The sequence below is a fragment of the Pelodiscus sinensis genome, chromosome 7 (genome assembly GCF_049634645.1).
Source record: "Pelodiscus sinensis isolate JC-2024 chromosome 7, ASM4963464v1, whole genome shotgun sequence".
NCBI classification, from domain to species: domain Eukaryota; kingdom Metazoa; phylum Chordata; order Testudines; family Trionychidae; genus Pelodiscus; species Pelodiscus sinensis.
This window is the reverse complement of record NC_134717.1, coordinates 25,754,893-25,779,491: the sequence shown is the minus strand read 5'-3', so window position 1 is coordinate 25,779,491 and position 24,599 is coordinate 25,754,893. Positions and strand designations below refer to the sequence as shown.

Here is a 24,599-nt window from a genome sequence, read left to right as displayed (position 1 = left end):
GCAAATGTCCTCTGGAGAGACTTTGTTAAGGAAGGGTGTGGTGAAAACCACCGCTATGGTGGAATGCGCAGTTATGATACTTGACGGTTGCTTGTTATTCTTATCAAATGGAAGGTCTTCAACTTTCTACTGCAGTTCCCTTGGGATTCCTGATGCTTGGGGCCAGGAGGTTCTAAACATGACAATGGCCGTTGCAGTAGTATAGGCCACCAAGTCTGCTACATCCACTGCTGACTGCAGAGTGGTATGGGCAACGGTACGGTCCTTGTGAAACATACTAGGGAGCTGGGGCCGTTTTTGCTCAAGCAAGTACTCAGAGCACTGCTGAAGTTTGGAGTAGGTGCTATAGTTGTAGTTGGCAAGCATTGCTGAGTAGTTAGCAACCCTCACTTGTAAAGTTGCTGATGAACAGACTTTTCTACCCAGGATGTCTAATCTCTTATGATCTTTATCCTGGGAAGGAGACCTCATATTAAGGTGCTTTGCTTTATGCTGGACTGAGTCCGCAACTAGAAAACTGGGTGATGGATAGAAGAATAAAAAGTCTATCCCCTTGACAGGGACAAAGTATTTTCCATCAGCCCTTTTATTAGTGGGTGTGACAGATGCCAGTGTCTGTCATATTATTGGCAGGGTCCAGGATGGCCTCATCCATAAGAAGAGCAATCCTGATCAAGGTGGCAGGCTGAAGCGTGTGTATAAGCCTGTATTGTTTTTCTTGGAGCTTTTGCAGACGCAGTTCCTGTGCTGAAGTCACCCTCTTGAACAGGTTTTAGAAGTGTTTGATGTCATCTGTCAGAGGTGGTGGTGGGAATTATAGCTTCATCCGGGAATGAAGAAGAGTTGTGGAGATCCACCCTCACCTTTGGAGAGGGAGTCCTCTTCTTCTGACTGCAAATGCTCAGGGGAATTCAGTGCTGTGTCCCAAGGTGTAGGTTATAGGTAATGTGATCGTCTTTTGGCTGGTGTGGAAGGAGCAGTGTGATGGCTTCTATGAGAGGACAGGTGTCCCAGGGATGCTATTGGCCCAGGTAAGAAGGCACCAGCTATGGCTAATGATGACAATACCAGTGAGGTGGTGGTGGACCAGGTAGTGGTCTTGTTGAATGGGACTCCCATGGAGGATGCCTCGCACAGGACTGAAATGGTATGGGGAGAAACAGCTATGCTGTCTTGTGTTAGCCTTGCTAGCTAAGAGACAGCAATGGAGCTGGTGAACAGGCTAAATGTATTGAGTGCACCAAGGATGCTGGTGAACGCAGTGCCAAAGAACTGTGGGTTTTTGGTGCTGTAGAGAAGGGCTACTCAACTTTGGAAGCCTCGGGAGCCACAATGATACTCATAGCACATGCCGAGGGCCACAACGTAAGTGTGGTTGAATATATGTGCAAATATATGCAAATAGCTTCTTTCACACAGATGGGCATGAATACACAGATTAAGGCAAGACTACATAATATGCAGGCTCCATTTAAGTCAGTTCTGCTGATATTAATAAAATGCAATATTTATCCAATTTCCACCTATATGACAGCACTTGTAATGAGCAATGACAGTCCAGGAATTTAAACTAAAATGCATATCAACAGAACACCATTATATTGACTCACTGTTGTGGAGCATGTTCCCAGTGGAGGTCATGTTCAAAGGATCCCACCCATGAGCTGTGTGTTGAGCACCTGCGTAAACCCAAACAGCTCCGTGAGCTGCAAGCAGATTGGCTGCAGGCCGCATGTGGCCTGCAGGCCACATGTTGAATAACCCTGCCATAGAATGTCTGGGACGGTTTTTCAGCTGTGCTGTAGTTTTGGTGCCGAGAATGGGGGCAGTGTCGGCAGCCTAGGAGGTGGCATGTCAGTGTAGGATCTCTTGGGTGCCATATCCAGTGCAGTCTTCTGTGTGGATCTATGATGTTTGGTCGGCTCAGTGGTTGGTGGTGCTGATGATACCGATGACTTATATCTGGGTTCAGAGTGGGCCCTCTTATGTGGCTCCAATTGTTTAGGTGGTGCTGTGCCTGAAGTGCCAGGCTTGTCTCCTACACTCACCCTGGATGAGCTTGGTGCCAGAGGCAGCGATTTATCAGAGAAACCTGGACTTTCGCTTTTGCTTTGTCAGAAGTAGAGGGACAACTTTTGTCCATGCCTCTGGTCTTGTCCATGTCCTCGGTTCTGGAAGGAGTGTTGTCGCATGGTGGTTGTAATGATTCCTCATACAAGAATGTTTTGAGCCTGTTAGCACAGTCCCGTCTGGCTCTGGCCGTGAGGTTCAAGCAGTGTGAACACACTTCTGTTCCATATATACCTCTCCTAAGCATCTGATACAAGAAGAGGGGCCACTTGACCCTGGCATCACTTCTCGACAGGAGTCTCAGAATTTAAAGCCTAGAGAGCTAGGCATTTTGACGAAGAACTGTTTTTTTTTTTTTGTGGGGGGGGGGGGGGGGAGTTGAGGAAAAAAGGTTGTGTATGTGTGTTTTTTTTTTTTAACTAACAGGGAGCGGAGGAATTAAAAACTTGGACATGAGAGAAAATTGAGGGAATTTAGTATTTTTTTGTCTCAGGTAGAAAAAAGGAGACTGAATGGGAGCTCCATCTGTTGCCAAGAATGGTAGAGAAGGAACTGTGGTGCCACATCGGTGCCTAACGGACACCAGCAGCAGGGGGAGACACTACTGCCCATGTCTCTAGCAGGGAACTGCTAGAAAAATCTTTGGTCGCCAGCCTAAGGCTACACCAGCATCTAGACTAAAGCACCCTCAGGGATATCATTTGAAGAAAAAGTGTTGGTACACTATCATACATTTAATTGTCATCTGGAACAACTTTACAACAGACTCGTCAGTTACAATACTTTTATTCCACCACAAAGAGTGTGTCCAAAACAGTTATTTTTTAGGATTTTAGTATTGTAGCACAAGTTATGCATCCTAACAATCTGCACTAGGGATATGAATGAGTAGTCAACTAGTTGATTAGTTGACTAAGGATGTGAATGAGTAGTCCATTAGTTTCCCCTCTTCAGAGGCAGCAGCACAGGGAGAGGGGCAGGAGAGACTGTCACAAAGCCGCTTCCGGCAGCAACCTCTGTCCATGACATGGGCCCATCGTGGATAGAGACTGATTCATGATAGCAGCCCCTGTCCACGGCAAGTCTGGGCCAGCTGCAGGTAGAAGCTGCTTTGTGTCAGCGGCCCCTATCTGTGGGGTGTCCAAGCCCCCTGTGGACAGGGGCTGCTGCCAAAGCAGCCTCTGTACGTAATCAGCACCGGCAATGCTGTGGACAGAGGCTACTTCACAGCAGCTTCCCTAACCCCCTCCCTCAGCAGCCTCTGTCTGTGGGGAACTCAGATGCCCGCAGACAGAGGATTCTGCCATCCCACGCTGCTGCCTCTGTATCAATGGCAGCAGCATGGGGATGCAGGTGGCTGGACCATGAGGAAAGTTGGTTTGTAAGCTGGTGGCCATAGAGGGCTCTGCTGCATCTGCCTCCCCAACTCTGATGTATGACAGCTCCAGGCAGAATGGTGATGGGATGGAGAGATGAGCTGTTGTGGAAAGGGCGGAAGGTTATGTACGACTGCAGGTTTACCCTGAGATCTGGGCACTGCTGGGTAAGCCTGGACAACACTGCAAGTGTCAAAATCTCCTGAGCAGCTTGGAGTGCTTCAGGCATTGACAGTACCAGAAGCAGGAGGCCCATCTCAGTTTCAGGGCTTCCTGGCATGGAACAGGATGGGCTGCATTGCTTGACATAAGCCAAGGCCAAACTTTCCAAAGGCGGAGATGAGCTGCCTGACATGGGTCTTAACTCACCCTCAACCCTGCCCTTCCTCTTGTGGGGAGTAGAAGACTGTCCTCTACTGGCCACGTTCGCCTTCTTGGCCAGGGCCACGGAGGGACATTAATGACAGCTTGTCAACAGTGTTGGCAGGACACTATGCCCTGAAGCCACAATGCTGGGTGCCAAGTTGGATCTCCGCTCCAGGGCTGGAACGAGTGCCAACTCCATCAGAAGCACTTTAAGACTGATTTCACACTTCTTATTCGTCCTAGCCTTAAAGGACTTGAAGATATGACACATGTTGCTTAGATGTCCTTTGCCGAGGCATCCGAGACTACTACTGTGTGTGTTTACAGCAATCACAGGGCCTGGGGACTGGGGCATGCCCCATTCCTCGCTTTGTCCCAGAGGGGACTAACAAAACTAACTACTGCTAAGGGCTAACTAATTCAATTACTAACTAAATACACTAACTTTGCAGAATACTAGTTGGTACAAATGAAACTTAAGCAATGCTAGTAAGAGAAGCAAAGGTTCAATGCACTATCACTGGCAGCAAAAAAGAACTGAGGGTGGGGTGGGAGTGGGTAGCGCCCATTATACTGTGCCATGTGGGAGCCACTCCAGCTGTCACCAAAGCCACTCACAGTCAGTGCTGAGGAAGAAGAATTTGACACCAATGCATGTGGCAAGCACACACCCCAAATGTGGAATGGATGTGAGCAACACCCAAAGAAGAAACATTTTATTCTTTAATATGAAGAAGTGTTGTATGGTGAGCAATTAAGAAAATTAGGTAATTACTTCAAGAACTGTAATAAGGATTTAGAAGCATAACTTTACATGTCTATTTTTGAAAAAACTGATTCTAAGTGTATCAATGAAGTAAGATGGAAACCAAGCTGCATGTCAATTTTAGAACCCTCTAACACATCAAAAACTATACAGTTGCAAATGAATTAAACTGGCCTGCCAGGTGTTCTCTATATTACAAAATTATTTCTTGATTGCTCTGCTTATTGGTCAGCTGTACTCTTAAATCAAACGTTTATAATACAGCCATCAATAAATTCTGCATATTGTCTCAGATTAAATTTAACAAAAAAGGGAAGAGTCAGGGGTAAGGTAATAAAATACCATATATCCATTTATTATGTTAACTAAAAATAGATACTGTTGTATCTTGAAAAATTTGAGTTTTCATTAGTTATTTAATTTACCAATTAGTAGACTGGAGAGAAAAATAGGAAGTCTCTTGAATGTCTGACTGTGGCCACCAAAACAAATGCAGAGTCTATGCACTTCAGAATAAAGATAACACGAAAATCAGAGCACATGCTGGGTTTTAGAAGCACAAAAAATTAAAATAATTGAGTCCCACTGCTAAAATCCTATACAAAAACATATAGGTTATTTACTGTTTCTTTTCCTTATAAATTCTAATCTTTCAAATAGGTTTTCCACCTGCTCTTTATACTCCAAAACATGACATATTCTAGGTATAACAGTGCAATTATGAAGACTATAAAAAGCTAAACAGAAAGAAGACTAGTTGAATAAAGTTTCCTTCTTTTATAAGTAAAGTTAAAAGAAAGCTGTTCTTTCTTATTAATACCATGATGATTAGTCTTATAATGGACATTTACATTTCTGAAGAGTTGAGCTTTTTAATTTTTTATGCTTTTTTTTTTTTTTTTTTTTTAAGGAAACAGATTTGAAATACAATCTTAATGTATTAGTTTGTCTATATTTAAATGTGTATACAAACTTATACCTACCTTTGATGTCTAAAAAACCAGATTTTAAAGATTTTGTCTAAACACTGTATTCTTCAAACACTTATATATCCAAAAACCAATATTTTCCAGGCACGATCTAAAAACACAAACAGACAAGTGAGATTGGTTTTAGCATAATTTTGTTCTTTAAAACAAACAACCAAACAAACCAAACAAACAAAAACACACACCACACAAAAAACAACCTCCCACAAGTACAAAATGAATAATGCTGTTAACTTACAATATATTCTTTTACTTTAATTCTTTAACTATTATAAATAAAATATTATGGTTTAATTTTTAAATGCATGAAATTCAAGAAATCTACAGTTATGACTCACAAAGCAATAACACCACTAGATTACAAAAAACAATACTGAATATACAGACCAGAAGATAAATACCGAAAGAAAATTAAACTATATCCAGTACAACTCTGGAGAATTAACATTTGTTAGAGTCAACCTTGAGAAGAGAAATCCTGAAATTACAAGTTGTAATTTTAATGGACAACTTTGTTAAAGAGCAAATGTAATCATAAAATGCTACTTGTTAGTATTTGCTCTTTCAAAAATAAATAAAGAGTCATTTAATACAATGGGTAGAATTCTCTGTATCTTCATTAGGAATGTTAAATATTGGTTAATTGAATAGTAGAGTAACTGCATGAATTCTTAGCAGATAGTGGACTATTCTATAGTCCCCAGGGGTGTGGCCAGCAGCCAGTGTGCTCCAGCCTCACTCCTGAGGAGTCCCCTGCCACTCTGTGCTGCTGCCTTTCTATCAGAGGCAGCAGCATGGGTGCCAGCTGGGAGATGGTCCGCGAGGGGAGCCAGTTTAAAAAACAGCTCCCCTTGCAAACTGGCTGCCTGTTGTCCTGTGCTGCTGCCTCTGATAAAGGTAACCATATTTTATAAATAGCAGTTGTTTTTGTAGGATTGGAGCCTATTATTGCCAAGTGTAGCTTGCAGGTGGACAACCGAACCTGTGGAAGTCCCCATTAATCACGTAAATAGAGCTCTGCATGAATCCAGTATCCTACCCACAAGATACTTAAGGCAGCATCACAGCCACCATGATTAAGTATATTTAACAGCAACTATAACAAACATTCTACATCTTTGTAGTATTCCTGCTGTATCAGTGAAGATATATATGTCAGCTTTATATATATTGCCATTTCCTTTGTCCAATCAGCTTTCTTTTTAATCTTTAATTAAGCCAGTAAATGAGGGTTTTATGCTGTACCCAGTAAAGCCGATGATAAAGATGCCAGTAATTTCATTGAGACTAGATGTTAAAGAGATCCTGCTGAAGAGATCCTGAAGTGATTACATTAGTCTCTGAAGTTGAACTTTTCTAATAGACTGATCTCTACCAACAAAGTATCAAAGGAGAATTATTTTAGGTTATTCACACACACATATATGCATGCTTAAAAACCACTTTTTCAGTTACTCTAGGTCCATATTTCTACTATTTGTAGACAAGGAAGCTCCGAGTTTAGCTATGTTTTTAAAATGTGAAAAGTGAATTGTTTCTAGATGAAAAAAATACAAATCTAAATCCTAAAATTTAAACTTAAAAACAAAACAAAACATTGTTTCACTTACAGCTAAGTGCATTCATTATATCTGCAACTTCTGAAACACTGCAGTGATCACTATCCTAGAAAATTATTATAATTCCATAAAAGTTAAGATCCTCACATTTTAAAATGTATTTTATTTTCAATAGTTTATACCAGACGCCCACTTCCCTAGGCCTAATGTAAATTAAAATCCAAGTATAAAATTATTAAATGTCATAACAGTGTCTTCAAAACAAAGACTCAATATATTAAAGATCCGTGTACTACTGTGAGTATGGTAACCCATTTTTTTCCCAATCAAAATGTAAACAAATTGACTTTTCATTGTGCATCAAGGCTTAAACTCATATGTGGATAGGCTGTCAATGGGTACAAATTCCAGATGGTAGAATGACCTTATACCACTACTAAAAAGTTCCAGTCCAGGAACTGAAAGAGACATTGTCCCAGCAGACAGCAACTGCCACGATGGAATATGGTGGAAGAAAGTACTTGGGGGAGATTTTTGGGATGCAGGAGTGAGGCATGCTAACTCTTGGAGTTTGCTCCATGCTGGAGCCCCCTTCTGCACCCAAACTCACTTCCAGAGCTCACATCCCTCTCCCCCTCCTTTACCCCAATGCTCTGGGAGGACATCTGGGTGCTAGGGTTGCCAGGTGTCCAGTTTTGAACCAGACCAGTTCAGTATTTGAGATTTCTGTTTGGGAAACAAATTAAGAAAATATAAATGTCCAGAATTTTCTAAATAAGATGCAATGTAGATTGTGATGTAATGTCAAGTGTGTCCGGTATTTGTGTTGAAACCACCTGGCAACCCAACTGGGTGTAAGAGGGGGTTCCAGCCTGGATCAGATTGTTGGAGTTCAAACATGAAGAGTGCAACTCTGAGAAGGAGTTTGTCTGGAGCCCCTTCCTGCACCCAAACTCACTCAGAGCCCACAAGTCTCAGCTTCTCCTGCACCCCAACACTCTGGATGCAGGAAGGGGCTTCAGTCTGTGGCAGTGTTGGTTGCTGAAGGGGGTGAAGTAAGTGTGTGTGTGTGTGTGTATATATATATATATATATATACACACACACACACACACACACACACACACACACACACACACCCCCACCACACACACACACCTATTGATCCTAATAAACTTTTACTATCTTTTACTTCTGTTAGTAGGCAAAAGTAATAAATCTATGCATTTTATTCCAGTGCAGGTACCATTAAGAGACTTGTAAACCAAGTTCTGATATTCCCCCCCCCCCCATCAGAGTAACTGGTTGTATGACAGCCAGAAATAATACTTCTTTTTATTTATAGCCAAGAAGGATGAATTTGCAGTGGAGAGAATTGGGAAAAAATATTTTAAAAAATACCAAACAAATTTCATATGCATAACTAAAAGACAAAAAATAATAGATATTCTGTCCTTCCATGTTTTATGGTCACTTTTCAGATATTGAGTGCACTTTAAAAGGATTTCAGTTTTGTTTTTACTTCTTCCTGATAGCTATTTTGCAAACAATCAACTATCTAGGGCTTCCTTGTCAGAGCTCTTTACACTGAAACTCAGTCTTCCTCTTTTCAGGAAGCTGAGTCTTATAAACCATCATCCCACTTTACTTTAATTGTCATGGAGAAAAATGTTACATATTTCTGCCTTAGCTCATAAAAAAACCCTATCTCATATTATTTATTGTGATTATTATTATTATTATTGCTTTCAGTTGAAGGGCTAAAATGAAGACAAGTAAAAAAATCTGGCCCCCTATTTTAGATGTGATTTCTGACTACAGGTTGAACCTTTCTAGTCTGGCACACTCTGATCTGGCAAACATCCATATTCTGACATGATTTTACTTAGCCAAATGTCCACTTATCATTGGCGTAGCTAAGATTCCTATGGTCCCATAAAGTTTGTTTAGAGCCACCAGTCCTGGCTCTCAGTGTTTTATGTTGTTATTTAGCTCTAATTTACCCCTAAATGTCCAGTAAGCAATGGAAGTTTTGGTAATGCTGCTAGACAATATTCCATGGTTCAGTAAATTCTCTGGTTTGACTCTGGTCAGGTCCAGAAAGTACTGGACTAGACAGGTTCAACTGTAGCAACTTTAACAGTCTAACTTTCCCCCACATTTGGCCACAATAGAGAAGTGCCTTCCATTTTGTTCCCACCAAGTGATAGTTTAAGGAGAATTCTAAAGCCCCCAGAACTCTGCATAACATTGCTCTTCTGTGCGAACATCCCAAAGTTTAGGGAGTAACTTACATACAAAACCTTTTGGACCTGTGCCAGAATACCCAGTATGCTTGTTTTTAAACAGATTCTAGCCTTTTGTATTTTCCTGATCATTTTTAAGCAGTAGTTTTAGTCTCAACAATATTCATCATTCGACTTCATTTCCACAACTATCCAACCCTTCACTTCTATTAGACTGAATTGCAACACTTTAGAGAGAACAACATTTCATGCGTTTCATCTACTTTATTGTTTAAAGCTAGGATTGGACGTGTTCTGATATATAGCTAGGTAAAAGAGGAGGGGGAAAATATAAAACTTACTCCTATTTAGATAGATGTAGATGGAAGTCTAAAAGCTTGAACTAAGTAAAATCTTTTGTTAGTCAACCTATTTCCTTGTTTTGCATATACTTTTACTTGCTACAGAAATACTTCTATAAGAATAGCACTTTGGGGCAAAAATCAAATATGTAAAATTGTTAGAGGTAACCATTGTTTCTAGAGATCTATGAACATCAGATAAATGCTCTGTGAAGCATTGCTGATGAACATGAAAGTACACTTTATGTTCTGGAAGTCTTCATCAAGATTTTTTTTAAACAAGCTTTTATTTTTATGGCAAATTGTTCACAACCTAGACCCGATGAAGAGAAATATGAGCATGTTCACCTATAAATTTCAGTGCAATAAAAATGAATGTTAAGGTGTCCATTTCATATTACAGAAAATGACAGAATCCAACTGAAGATTGAAAAACACTTCAAATGGGAAAAAGTCCTAGTTTTCAAAACATTAAACGAAGGTTGAACACAAATTTTTCTGCTTACACAAAGAGCAGTTTCTACCATGGTGAATCTTGCCAGAGGAAAAAAAATGAACAGCAAAATATGAGATGTGTAGTAATTTTATTTTCCAGACATATGATCCAAAAAACCTTTGGAATCTAAACTGACCAGAAATCAAGAAATCATTCTTAAAACTTTTCTCAACTACCAATAGGAGTACAATTCTTTCTTTGATTCACTGAGTTTGACAACAACACGGAAAATGAGCATCCTATCTTCAGTTATGACATCTGTTTTAACAACACATGTCCTTCTGTTTACAAGTATTGATTATCTACTTCAGATGTAGTTATAAGACGCAGGCTATAGAAGGGCAGCAGACCAGAGAATCTAATATAACAAATTACTCTCACTTCTAACAAGAGCCCGATTTTGACATCTTTACTCTTGCTGATTAGCACCATATGTTCTGTGAGTAGTCCCCCTGGTATCAATGGGATTATGGACTTTATCCTGCAGGTTGCTGAGTGCCTCACTCCAATCCTGAAAAGCACCTAAGTATTTACAGGATTATGCCTGTGCTCAAAATTAAGTATCCCCTAAAAGTGTATCTTTAAGAGAACGGGGCGCAGAATGCTCTCAGCATCTTGAAGGATTCAACAGAAGTAAGGAAAGCAGAAGCCAGTCCAAAATTACACTGCATGAGGCTTTCATCACTGGAAAATTAGATATATACAAAAGCTGTGGAAATAACTTGTTTTCAAAATACAATTTAAAACTTCTGGAGAATATAATCGCTAACAGTGAAAATTATGAGGATAAACATTTACTAATTTTTCCTTCTTTGTAATATTAAATGGTATTTTATCGTTTTCTTGTAAAATAAGTATTTTTTTTTAAATATAATAGTAGTTATAGTACCAGTTGAAATTGCCTAATTTCTGCTAGTTTCCTGACAGGTACAAATAACTCAAATTTGTATCAAGTCAGCCAATTGCTTTATGATTCGTCATTGTAAAGGACTCATATTTACTTCACATAATGACATAGCATTCCCACTTCCACTACATTTAAAGGGCAGGTCAAATCAAGATATGCAACTCCAGCTATGTTAATTACTCCAGCTGGAATCAACATGCCTTGTTTAGAATTTCCCCACTGTCCCCACAGCAGGAGGCTGATGGGAGAAAACGCTCACATCACCTTCTCTTATTCCTCATGGAAGCACAAGTACCGGTCGCTGAGTTCAACTGAGCGAATCTCAACTAGAATCACTAAATCAAACTTTGGAAGGTAAATCATGGCAATGTCAATCTTCTGTTTAGTGAAGACATGGCCTTGCAAGTAAATAGCCTAGGACATAAATTTCAGCTGAAGATTTTGGCTGCTGAAGCTGTGCTGATAACCACAAAGAGCAATTATATGAATCTGAAAAATCTGAACTATGTTTCTGGACATATTTGGATACAAATGTTGTGGTAACTCCAAGAATGGCCCATCTAACCCTTTCTCTTAACTCCTTCCCCTGACAACACCTTCCTTCCCTCTTCTCCCTCCCTATTCATGTATTTTGCTATTTTATTATTATTACTCCCACACTAATGTGTAATGTCTACATAGCATTGTCTGGTATTGTTTTGTCTGGTCTTGAAGCTTTCACGTGCTGTAAAACTGTACAACTGGTAATTCTACTAGAGATCCCCTGAAGCTTATACTATTTGGAAACATATCATTTGCTCTTTTGTACTTTTCATTGCCTATGAAAATCAATAAAAATTAATCATAGACATTCAGGGCTACTGTTATTCTTCAAATTCGCTTTACAGTATACAACTCCATTATAAGTCCTTATAAAATCATAAAAATGTACAACGCCACAAAAAGTATTCACTCCTACTATAAAAAAACCCCAATCATAATATTTTACTATTTTACTACTAATATCTTAAAAAAGGAAGATACAATCTGCTGGACTCATCTTGTTCAAACACCATAATTTGGCTCTTCGCTACAGTTCCACTTTCTGCCCCACAAGAGCCAGAAAGACAGATTGTATGGAAGTATATGTGAACCTTCTACCATTTTAAAAATATTGATTTTACTTATTCATTCTGCCTTCATTTTTAAAAATCTGGAAGATACCCCCTTTTATTTTCTTTATTTTGAGGGTGTGAAAGGGATAACGTGACTATGTGCATACAAGTACCCCATACCTAGAGAACTACAAGAAGATGCCAGAAAGAAAAGTTCTCAAGGTTTAAGCAACCCTAAATACTGTTTCAAACACTCATGAAAGCATTTAAAAGTCTTGAGACTTGAGATTGTCATGTTAACCTGAGGTAAGGAAGAGCTGTTAACCCAGAGTGTTGTGTTAAAATTTGTATTATAATAACCACTTGCGTATGAGGAAAATGTTAGTTACCACATAAGAGCTAGTCTAAGAGTCTAAGAAGGAATGTTTATAAGTGATTCTGAGGTTGTAGTTTAGACATTAGATAATAATTTGTTTTTATTATTAGGTATTATTTAGCCAGATTCAGATTACAGAACTGATTGCTTTGGCAAAATTCTTTAGTTGGGATTATAACAAGAAGACTGAAAGCCACCCTTAAAATTCAATTGAGAATTTTTGGAGCCAAAAATAAGGATTTAACTTCAATCAAATACTGACATGGACTTGCTTGATTTGACCCTGTTTGATAGTGTTTTATTTTTAGTTAGATAACATTATTAATAAGCAGTTTAATTCTGGTGATACATTTGCTTGATTTTGTTTTGGTTTGCCTAAGTTTCAATAAAAATGTAAACCAGAAGTTAATTCTGAGATATACATCTTTTAATAACCAAAAAATAACAAATAGTATGGTAGCACTTTAAAGACTAACAAAACATGTAGATGGTATCATTGTTGCATAAATTGCAAGATTCGTCCCCTGGAGGCTAGTCTAATTTGCCCACAGAAGAGAGTCACACTTTCAGGCTGGGTCCAACTCAATTTTATTGCTTGCAAGCAAGGTTCGGCTAAGGAGCTCAATGCTCAAAGCAAAGCCGACCCCCAGCATCGGGTAAGCCAGGCGTCTTATAGGGTTAACATCCTTCCTGGTTTATGTGCCTTAACATGATTGGTTACCTTATTTTGCTTCTAATATCCTTGGAAGTCAGGTTTATCTCCAAATAAGGTTAGCTGCACTATGCAACCCTGCTGACTCTGCGGTTACAGTTGTTTGTTACATTTATTCGCTCGCTTAACAATAGGCAGGTTACACTTCCTACTTGCCTGCTTGAACCTGTCACAGGTGAAATATATATCTACATTCTTACTCAAGCAGGAAACTGGTTTCATTTCCTGCTACATCATGAGCTTTCGTGGGCACAGCCCACTTCTTCAGATGACCAGTGAAGTGGTCCTTGTAGGTGGTTTGTTGAATTGTAGTAAAGTCTGGAAAAGATGAAGTGTACATGGATGCTTAGTTTTTTACAATAGTTTCTAATGTTCAGAGCTCCTACTTGTTTTTTTCCTCTTTGTTGTATAAAATGCTGATAAGACAATTCCTGAGTTTTTTTGTGAAAATGTGGCATAATCTCTGGCTGTAGTCCGTGGGATATGTAGATTGTAGTGGGTTTTTCACCCTTAGACCCTTAGGTATGATGTTCATCTGTTTGCACTTGGAAAAGATGATGATGTCTGTTTGGATCTGTGCGAGTTTCTTTTGTGCAGTTGATGGAGTCCCACTCCATACAGCTGAATGGAGTGCCTTTCATGTTCAAAAGCTTCAGGGGGTAGCCGAGTTAGTCTGTATAGGATAAACTAAAAAACAATAAATAGTATGGTAGAACTTTAAAGACCTACAAAACATGTAGATGGTATCATGAGCTTTCGTGGACACAGCCCACTTCTGCAGATGACCAGGCTATGCTCACGAAAGCTCATGATACCATCTAAATGTTTTTAGTCTTTATAGTGTTACCAGACTATTTGTTGTTTTTTCGTTTATCCTGTACAGACTTACTCGGCTACCCCCTGAAGCTTTTAATAAGGAACCTAAGTCCAGAAGGGGTTGTTACTAGCCAGTCAACCTAAAAGCTTAAACATCTCACCCTTATAAAAGTCCATAGTTTTCACAAGACAGATTGTTAAACTGTATCAAACTGTATTACATTTAAGGAGCCAGAAGAAAATAGCGCAGATTAGCTTTGAAGGGCAGAGTGAGTGCAGAAAACTGCAACATTACCAGAGTATCAAGATATCATCAACTCCGCCCCCATTTTAACATTTTCTAAGGGAAAAAAGGTTACAAAATGTAGAAAGGTTAATGTGATTTGAACAGAGTTTAAAGTTTCAAAGGTGTAATTTTAACAAAGCTAAACAATTAATTTTAGAGATTACACTTTTAAATATTCAAAAACAGTATTCAGACTTTAAAATAAACATCTCAATAATGAATATGAACACAATGTAGAACCCTCTATAATTTATCCTAAAGTTAAATATGAGGGCAGCTCCTAAATTGAGAATGGAATTCTTAAGTCTTCTCTTATTTAAAAAACACCACCACCACCAAATATGCAGTATGCTTTCCATTTGCTAAAACATGCTGCATAGTAATATTTTTATGCATAAACATGATCTACTTAATCTATAGATTTGCCATAAGAATATATCCACAATATACACATTATAAACAATCTTAATTGTCAGAAGATAATATTAAAAGTTGAATTTAAATTCATGAATCAGCTGAATAGTTCAAAATTACTTTAAAGAAAGAATAAGCTTTCGAGTAGACCTAATCCTTCAGTAATTTTTTTGGTAGAGACATCCAACATAATTCTCCATAAGGATTGATCGTGACAATCTCCAAATTCCTATGGAATGCAGGCTGCACCTCTTTGAACCAGGACACTCTGGTCTGGCAATATGGTCCTGCCGGACCATGGATGCTCCAGGATCAGAGCATCATGGCACACTGCGGGTGGGACGGGATGACAGGAACACAGAATGCTGTGGGAGAAGAGGGGAACTAGGTGCAATGCAGGTGGCTGTGAGCCTCATGCATGGCCCAGCTGGACTTCAGATGGAGGAGGGGAGGCCGGGCTCCTGACCCGCCCCTCCCCCCTCCATCGTGCCAAGCTGCTGGGGGATGGAGGAGGAGAAACTGGAAACCAGGAAGCCAGAAGTCTGTGGGGTGACAGGTCGGGAGTGGGACCATCACCCGGGAGGCCAGAAATGACCTCCCTTGGTCTGGCACAATCCCTCATCTGGGACCACTCAAGTCCTGAGGATGCTGGACCAGGGAGGTCCAACCTATAACTAATGGAAGTAAAGGAGTTTGTGCAAGGCTCTCAACTAGTCAATCTTGGTTGTAAGGATTCAGTAGAGGCTTCACAGGGATAAATATGGCATTCCTATTCCAACAACATTCTGACAAATCCAATTAGACCAAATTTTCCATTACTGCAGGAATCAGAGAAAGTTGGGAAGGTCTATTACAGAAGCGTCCTACCATGCTAACTTTAAGGAAATGACCACAGTATAAAACAATGAACCTTCTTCATAATTTGTAGGTATTACTCAATGTTGGATGCTGTTTAAGATCTAAAAAACAAAATCTATGGTACAGTACTGACATCATTTCCTGAAGAGGGCACACCAAAACTCTAAACTACCACCCATACAATCTTCATCTGTAACATAAAAACCTGAGCATTCTATCACACCTTTTTTTCTAAGGTTTTTTGAGTAATCTGACATACATTATATATTTAATTTTCACAATAACCATGTGAGACTGGTACCATACATATTTTAGGGAGGGAAAATGGAGGAAGAGCTGTTAAATGACAAACTTACACAGGGAGCAATTAGCAGTCATGTGGAAAAAACCTAGAACTTTCATCTCCCAACTTTACGATTCAAACGCTAACATTAGTCCACAATAGGGATGTGAAAGTATAACAATGTACATGGTTAACTGATGACTCTGGGCTCATCAGTTAACATGCACGGTAACACACAGTAAACCCGCTCCACCCACTGCCTCTATATCAGAGGCAGCAGTGTGGGGGCACAGGCAGGAGCCAGTACACGTGGAGAGTCAGCTTTTAAGCTGGTTCCCTGCGCGTACTAGCTCCTGTGGAGCTGCCTGTCCCCTTTTGCTGCAGGGTAGCAGGCGGGAGCCACTTACGCCATGAGTTTAACCATGTACCACTGAAATTTTCAGCCAGTACACAATTACTTTATTACATTCATTTTAACATCCCTAGCCCATACCTTCCAATCATTTGGGAAAGTGCTCTGAAATCAACACATGGATAAATAACAAAATTTTACTTTTAGGAACTAGCGAGATACAGGAAATTACTTTCAAAACTATAAAAGTGTCACGTGCTCTACAATATTATGTGTCCCTCTCTCTAGATACATATTATGCTCTTCTTCATTGTTTATAAGGTCTCAAGAACATTCACTTCTAATTTGTGTTAGCTGATATCATCCTCACAGCATTTTAGAGCTCCACGGTAGCCTCTGTCCATAACAATTACAACAGTTTTTTTCATAATAATCCTTCTCCGCCCCAGTAAACGTAAACTTAAAGACTTTTTGAAAAATCTTTAATAGAGTTGCGGTAATTAATACTTTGGCTGCAGAGTGGCTTTTTTCAACTTAATCCTCTACTTTTAGGCATTTAAACTTTTTAAAAAGTCACTGTGTGGGCATGAGTTTTAATTTTTGGTTGGTTTTTGTGGATACATACAATGTTTGAAAGTGCACCAATACAGTAATTACTTTCAAACATAAAATGTCAGCATTGAAGTGATAGAGATGCAGCCGTGTTAGTCTTTAAAGTGCTGCATAAGTCCTGTCTTTTGTTTCAGCATTGAACTGGTAACCACTGTATCAGAGAATGAATTTACCTAAATATAAAACCATGACTACTTTTCAAAAACTATTTTCTTTGAAATCCATAGTGCTGGATGAGAATGATTAGTGTTTGAAAAAAAAATCTAAATTTTGAAATCAAGCCATAAACATTTTCATGAAACTAACTAGCATACTGACCAAATTCAGAGAATTTGATAAAGATAAACAAATAGTATAAAAAATAAATTCCACTTAAGTTATGAAAACTAAAAATATTAAATGTTATTTACAATAGATGATAGGAAATACATTATAGTATATATATTAAATATAGTATATGCTACAATTAAGTAGGATATCTAACTTTCATTTCTATCCAAATGTAAGGTTTTATTGGGAGGGAATGGGAAAGTGATTGGTTTAAATCAGTGGTGCTCAACCTTTTTTCATTCACAACCCCAGGAGCCAGGATAATTTTTGTTGGGGGAAAAAAAGCGCCAGGAACATTTTGTTGCGGCCCCTTTAATTTAAAGCGCCAGTCCGCTCTCCTGCCACTTCCCCTACCCCCACCACCTGTACACAGAGCCGGGAAAAGATGCCAGCTGGCTGCTGTGACCCCTCCAGGAAGACAGGTTGCCCACCACTGGTTTAAATGATGTGATCATTAAAAATATATTCTGAACCAGTGGGCTGAGGTAAGTATTAAAAACGAGTAGTCCTGTAGCACCTTAGAAACTAACAAATTATATATATTCATGAGCTTTTAAAAAAACTACTTGTTTTTAAAGTTAGAGACTAACACGGCTACCCCTCTGAAACTATTACACAGCATTGATATCCATCCACTACTTAATATACTGCTCTTTGAAATTGTAATTCATGAAATTACAATTATAGCATGTCATACCTACTATCATCACTCTCTTTTTTGCTAGCTGCCACTTTTGATCACTAGCTCCTACTCCAAGCTATCACATGCCAAGAGGGAAGATGGACAAGGGCACTCAATGGACATGAATTCTGTTTTGTTATTTAAAGCTTGTCAAGAAGGAATTTTGTTTTCAACAAGATCTGCCAGTTCAGGAAGCTACCTATTTATATTTACAGTGACTCAAAGGATCCAAATTATTCTAGCTTTGATGTGTTTTTCATAGTTCTCCATTCTGTGATCTGCAACTAAACATTGCTTTTCTATTTTTAATTAACAAACATTTAACAACATCTTGTCTGAAACGAGAACCTTCTTTACTTGGGCCAGTCCAAGCAATCAGTGACTTGCATCTAAATTTAGAATTGTAGTTGATGAATGTAAGTGTAAGTGTATCTTTATCTTTAGCACATATATATCTTTCAATTTATTAGAAATCTTTTCAGATTTACTAACCAGCATTTCTAAGTAGTATTTGCTCATCAACAGTAGAAAGAAAAGAGATGCATGGCGCAAAAATAAATAAATAAATATCCTATCACGATGGCCAATAGATCAAGATTGAGTTCTAACAGAGCTTTTAAAAGGGGACAATATCTTTGCAAATATTTGTAACTAGCTCACAATTTGAATTTAAACACTATAAGATAACATACAATTAGAATAAAGCTTGAGGCCTATGAAATTTGGCATAGAGAAATGGCTAACTGTTACCCCTAATTTTGTGGAACTGAAGGAAAAAGTTTGTCCAGAACACACTAGCCAATCATAGAACGTGAGTTAACACCAGCTTTTTGCTATTTTAGAATAACATCTGCAGTTGTTTGACCATAAGAATGCCATGGCAACAAACTGAGTTCATTAATTTATTAACCTATAGGAGAAAAGAGCATCTTTGTGGCAAGAAAATACCAATAAGGAAGAGAGGAAAAGCCCCTGCTGAATATGCATTAGGCATACTGGAGTCAGCATAATACAGTGAAACCTTTGTTATCCAGCACTCTGTTAACCAGAAATCTTTGTTAACTAGCATTGCCCCCAGCCACAATACTGTCATATCTTCAGGCACACAAGCCTGGCTTGGTTTACCATGATTGGCTTAACAATTTTTTATTTAAGAAGTTCAAATTGTTAAAGATATTGTTGGTAAAATGGTAAATTCAAAATGGAGTCAGAGAATTCAAAATGGAACCTGTCATGAGTGTCAAAACACCTTTGTACACAGCACTGTGGCTGTGCACATGGCACCAATTATGTGCACTCAGCACAGAACTATGCACAAGGCACACAGACTGTGCACACGTCACCATGTTTCTGCACACAGGACTCTAACTGTTTTCCTGCCTTTGAATCCTTAAATACACCTGTTCCTGAGAGGATCGGGTCGGCCGTTTTGTCATCACCGTGGAGGAGAGTCACTTGTTATACTTTGAAACCGTGGCGAAGGCCGGGTTTACCTCAAATACGAACAGATCTCATCCGACTGCAACCATCAGGGTGCAGTTGTTGTTGCAACTGCCCAGCGTAGTGAGTCCACAGCAACCTGAGTCTCATACCATCGGACAACATTGACTACATAAGGCAAAGCCTGCATTCTGTGGTGAAGGCCCTCTGCAGTGCTTCGTAAGTTACTCAACACCTACATGCCTAAGGACTCCTCAGAGTTCCTATCCTACGGCTATCTGCAGCCACAGGGTAGAAGGTCCTGAGCACCTGTAAACCTCTGACAGAGTACAGTATTCTACCGTTAGTTTATGATCCTATCTGTACTGTCTCCTATTATATCAGTGGGAGAGGGGTTGGATTTATGCAGTGTTGCTTCATTGTTATTGTGTTTTACCTGTTGTGTTTACAATATGCTTGGTTAAATTTTGAAATCGAGTCTGTGTTTATTTACATCCAAAATCCTCCAGTGATTAGATATGGCGGGTTCCAGGGCGAATCCTCTTCTGGGACAAAGGCAAGATTTCAGATCAGGCCCTCTAAATTCTAGTTTTGTTAGTGTGCCTTTGCTAACAATCATCTTTAACTAAAAATAGAAATGTGAGACCAACTGCCTCACACTACAAAATTGCCAATATTAAACACTTGAGTTTTACTATTATTGTCCATTGGTTTTTCCAAGGTTGATGGGACCCTCAGATAACTGGAATTTTTAGATAACCAGAACGCCGTAATCCCTGAGCGTGCTGGATAACACAGATTTTACTGTATATTATAAAAGTACCATCCCAACTTGTGGATAGAAGGAGAGATATAACCCATATGAGATGGCAGGATGATCGCAGCTTGTGATGATGAGGAAGATAATGGCTACCATTTCAGGTTGTTTTGCAAGGGATGGTGCGAATACATGTTCTTTCAGATGTACAGGCTATCTCTATTTACCTTACTAGGTTAGAGAGTTAGTGCCTTTGCTCAATGTATTGGAATAAAAAGAGATCTGCAAATCTGCAGATACCTGTTTTATGTTCACAGGTATCTGCATACGTGGATGTCTATGCGGATATCCACAGTCCATGTTCCCTCTAATTTTTCCCCATTAATGGGTGTAATACATCATGTTATGTGTACTCCAGGGTGTGTGGATATACACCACCAGTAGAAACACATGCTGCCAACTGTGGGCACTGTGCTAATCAGCTGGGAGGCAACTGAACCTCTCCTGGGTGGCCACCCAAGCACTCAATTTACAGGGAAAGGTTTCCACAGCTCACTTTTATGGATGCAGATACAAATTTTGTAATGTAGTAATATAGTAATCTACTAATCTAGTAACAAACTATTACCAATACAGAAGGGCTCCTAAAGTATGAGTGCTGCAACTGTGCACACTCAGGTTCCCAACTAGATAGTAATTTTAACAATATTGGGCCTGATCTTGGGACAAAAACTGGTCAAACCTCAGACTGATAACTGGAAATTCTTAAGTAACCAATAAAATTAATATACACTTCATAGATCAGGCTAGAGTAAAAAATGTTTTTTAGAACTCAAGAGGTAATTTTTTTTAACAAAACATTACCCTTAATTGAGAGTGTTAACAGTTCTGCTTAGGGATGTAAGCGACTAGTCAACAACCAGATAAGCCTAGGCTTATCCTGAAGTTGAGTCACTACTTGACTAGTCGCTCCCCCAGCCTCTCTTGCTGCCTCTGTATCAGAAGCAGAAATGGGGCGGGAGGGAGGGGAAGGGAGAAAGCAGAAGCCAGTGCTAGGGGAAGCCAGCTTGAAAGCTGGTTCCCCCAGCACCAGCACCGTAGGAGGCAGGGGAGGCAGAGGAACAGCGGGGGGGAAATGCAGCAAGCTGGGACTGAGCAGTCCTGGCTTGCACCGAGTCCCAGACGATGACGCTCTGCTTTTTAAATGTAGTAAGAGCCACCAATTAGTAAGACAAATTTATTAGCTTCCTAACTGCTATTTAACAGCCCTACTTCTGCTAGTGTATTATGTCATTGCCCATTATCTGTGGACAAGCATTTATTTCTTCAACAGGCCACAGGCACATCCTCAGCCACCAGTCATTACTAAATCTTTTCTTTCTAAAATTGCTTTAACCTTAACAGGATCATAAAAGTTACAAATAAGAAAGACCAGACTATTTTCCTGTTGGTGAAGGTTTGTTCCCTAAAATAAATTAAACATTAGCATGGTCAAGACATGTATATAAGAAAACAAAGAAAGCCACAAGATCTTTTTATCACTTTCATCTTTGTTGTCTCTTTCTTCCCCTCATTACCGATCTAACTATTCCATTGCTCTTAGTCCATCATGGCTAAAACTGAGCTGATCTGGACAGGTAGATCCTCTTGTCCACATAGTGTCACTGAAATCAATGGGATTCAACATCTGCACAGTTGTCTACCAATACAGATTAGACTGCAGGACTAGAAGTATATATTTTGTAAACTCTTCAAGGAGAGGATTGTGAGTTCAGTTTGCTCTGTAAAGCTTAGCAGAATTTAAGCAGTATGGGCAAAATTTACCTACTTAGGTGCATAAAATTAGCACTGGAATCCATATCTAGGCACCTAAAATATTAGGTTACTTATCCATATACCTAAATATGAATTTATTTTTTATTAATTGCAGGCACCAAAATTGGAAAATATAACCCTATATAACGGATATACATTTTCTACTACTGCATGTTATGTAGTTATACAAGGATCAAGATGGAGCTCCAACTGCTTCCTGTGAAATATTTTTTCATGCTTAAACCTATCACCTTGAATAATGTTTTTCCTGAATTTCAGCCTTAATCTTCTATTACATAATTTAGTTTCTTTATTTCTATCTAAAACCTCCTATAGCCACCCTAAATATTTCATTTTTACTGTCAATATTTACACTTTTTTATATGTATAGTGTGTTGTGTCCTCCACCTGCAATATCTTAGCCAATCTAGTTCTCTACAGTTAGCTCTTGACATTTTCCTTGATAAATACAAAAGAGTATGCAGGTATCCATATAATGCTGCATAATACTAATTCAGTCCCCGTGTTAAAATATTAAAAACCCATGACTCCTAATCCTTAGACTCAAGACCACTCAACAGGTGGCATGTTTGCAAAGACGTCTTTAAGTCCCAATCATGGCCTTTCCAGTGGTTAAGATGACCAATCAAAGAAACAGTGGTTATACAAGTGAAACATTTGTTACTAGCTCTAGATTTGAGATCTCAAGCTTTAAATTTAAAATTGTATTATTTAGAGAAAAACTATTTTAAATTAATTTTAGAAGTTTCTAGGAGTCCTGAGAGCCTTGTACAGCTGACACTATGTGAACATGGCTTTCAAAGTTGAAAAATAAGATAAACAGCACACTACAAATCTTTTCTCTAATATTGGTAAAATAATTTTTCTGTGAAATACATAGCAGAGAGGAAATTTATTTTAAATGGTTTGGTTAAAAAAATGTCAACAAATTTGGGTAAAATTCATGTTACTTTGCCATTTAGGAGTAATGTTAGCATGCCAATTAAAACAAGATTAACTGACCAGATACTTCATTAACATAAAACTTGAGTTGGTCGGTGGTACTTTGTGCCCTTCTGGGCAATCTGAATTCTGTATTAATAAACTTTTAGACGTGTCACTTTCCTAGTTAAAAAATAAAATTATCAGCATCCCCATTTACCCCAATCTCAGTTCTTCCCCTCCACTGGCTCTGGCTCATTGACAATATTTATGTCTGGCCGTAGAATGAGAGTCCCTTCATGCTACCTTGGCATCACTTCTTACTCTGCCTGCCCAGAACAACCTGGTTCTCTCACAGCAAGTATACTCTCCATAGAAAGGTAAACATCAAAATGGGACCTGTTGGCTCAAGAGCTCGGAACAAGGCACAGAATAGCCTGGAATCACCAGGACATTTTTTGAATGGGAACAGATAATGGAGTGTGAGGCATGACAGGAAGGACAGCCCATTTGTTAGGGCTAAGGAAACCTGGGTTCGTGTTCCTGCTCTGGAACAGATTTCCTGCTTGACAATGCGCAAGTCACTAGGATACATCCACACACCATCTTTGAAGTGTAATGTCCAGTTTGAAGAACTACATTCAGGCTCATCAACCTGGGTAGTGAAGGAAAAGGCGGCAGTTGCCCCTTCATCTGGTGATACAGAAGTGCTCAGAACAGTAATGGCAATAGCTGGAACCCCAGGCCCTATGAACTGCTTCCAGAGCGTCATGTGGCATGCTCTAGGCAGCACTGAGGATTGCCTCGGGGAGGCAAGACGCTCTACAGGCAGCGCTAAGGCTGCCTACCCTCAGCTCATTCCTTCCGTCAGAGGCCCTACCTCTCCACAGGCATGGAGCAGGCTCTCTCCTTGCCCAGAGGCCTGAAGAGGTTTTCAGCCCCACTGCCTGTATGTGCTAGCTTTTATTGACAGCATGTTAGTAACAGTGGTGTAGCATGAGCTGCAGCCCAGTTATCCATTTATGTATCTAGTATTTCAGACACGACAGTACTCAGGAGGCTAGCCTAAGGCACTGCCCATCTTGCCACACTTACACTATTTTAGCATACTAGCTTGATCAAAGCTAACACAAGTGCTTGTACTGAAGATGGAAATTATACTTGCAGCTGCAGTGTAAACATATCCTTAATCTCGGAGTCTAAGTTCCCCAGCTAAAAAATGGGGACAATAGTGCTTTCCTACTACACAGGGGTACTGTGAAGATGTACACTTTAAGGACTGTGTGGCACTCAGATACTACAATGACAGGGGCTATGCAAGTATCCATTACTGATTGACTGATGTGGGCTTTTTGAGGTGAAACAGTTGAAGTGTCCCCAAAATTGCCCACTGCACAGCTCAGAGTCCATTCAGTTTTACCCCACTTTTCCAACATTTACCTTCAATGCTCAGATCTCCGTTTCCTTCCCATCAGCATCAGAAAGGGGCAGGAGAGTAGAGATAAAGATCTTATTCCAAACCTATGGGAAAGGGGTTCTACTCCCATGCACCCCCCTCAGTACCCCTTCTGTCCAATTCTCTTTAGGATGAGCTACATACGGATCCTTCAAATGCAACTATTGAAACTGCAATCACAAAGTGCCATTATAAATATGAGAAAGCTAATTAAAACATAAATAATCAACCAAGTTATCAAGTTTATAGGAAATATTA

The 24,599-nt window shown here is 39.4% G+C and overlaps 1 protein-coding gene across 10 annotated transcripts in view; it reads right to left on the bottom strand.

Moving 5' to 3' along the window:
- The window catches only part of MBD5 (methyl-CpG binding domain protein 5), a 251,076-nt gene that overhangs the window by 158,892 nt on the left and 67,585 nt on the right, over positions 1-24,599 (bottom strand). For all 10 annotated transcript variants that reach the window (XM_075933338.1, XM_075933341.1, XM_075933339.1 and 7 more), the window contains one exon: positions 5,562-5,658. The gene's annotated coding sequence lies outside the window, so the exon portion shown is untranslated. The remainder of the gene's footprint in view (positions 1-5,561; positions 5,659-24,599) is intronic.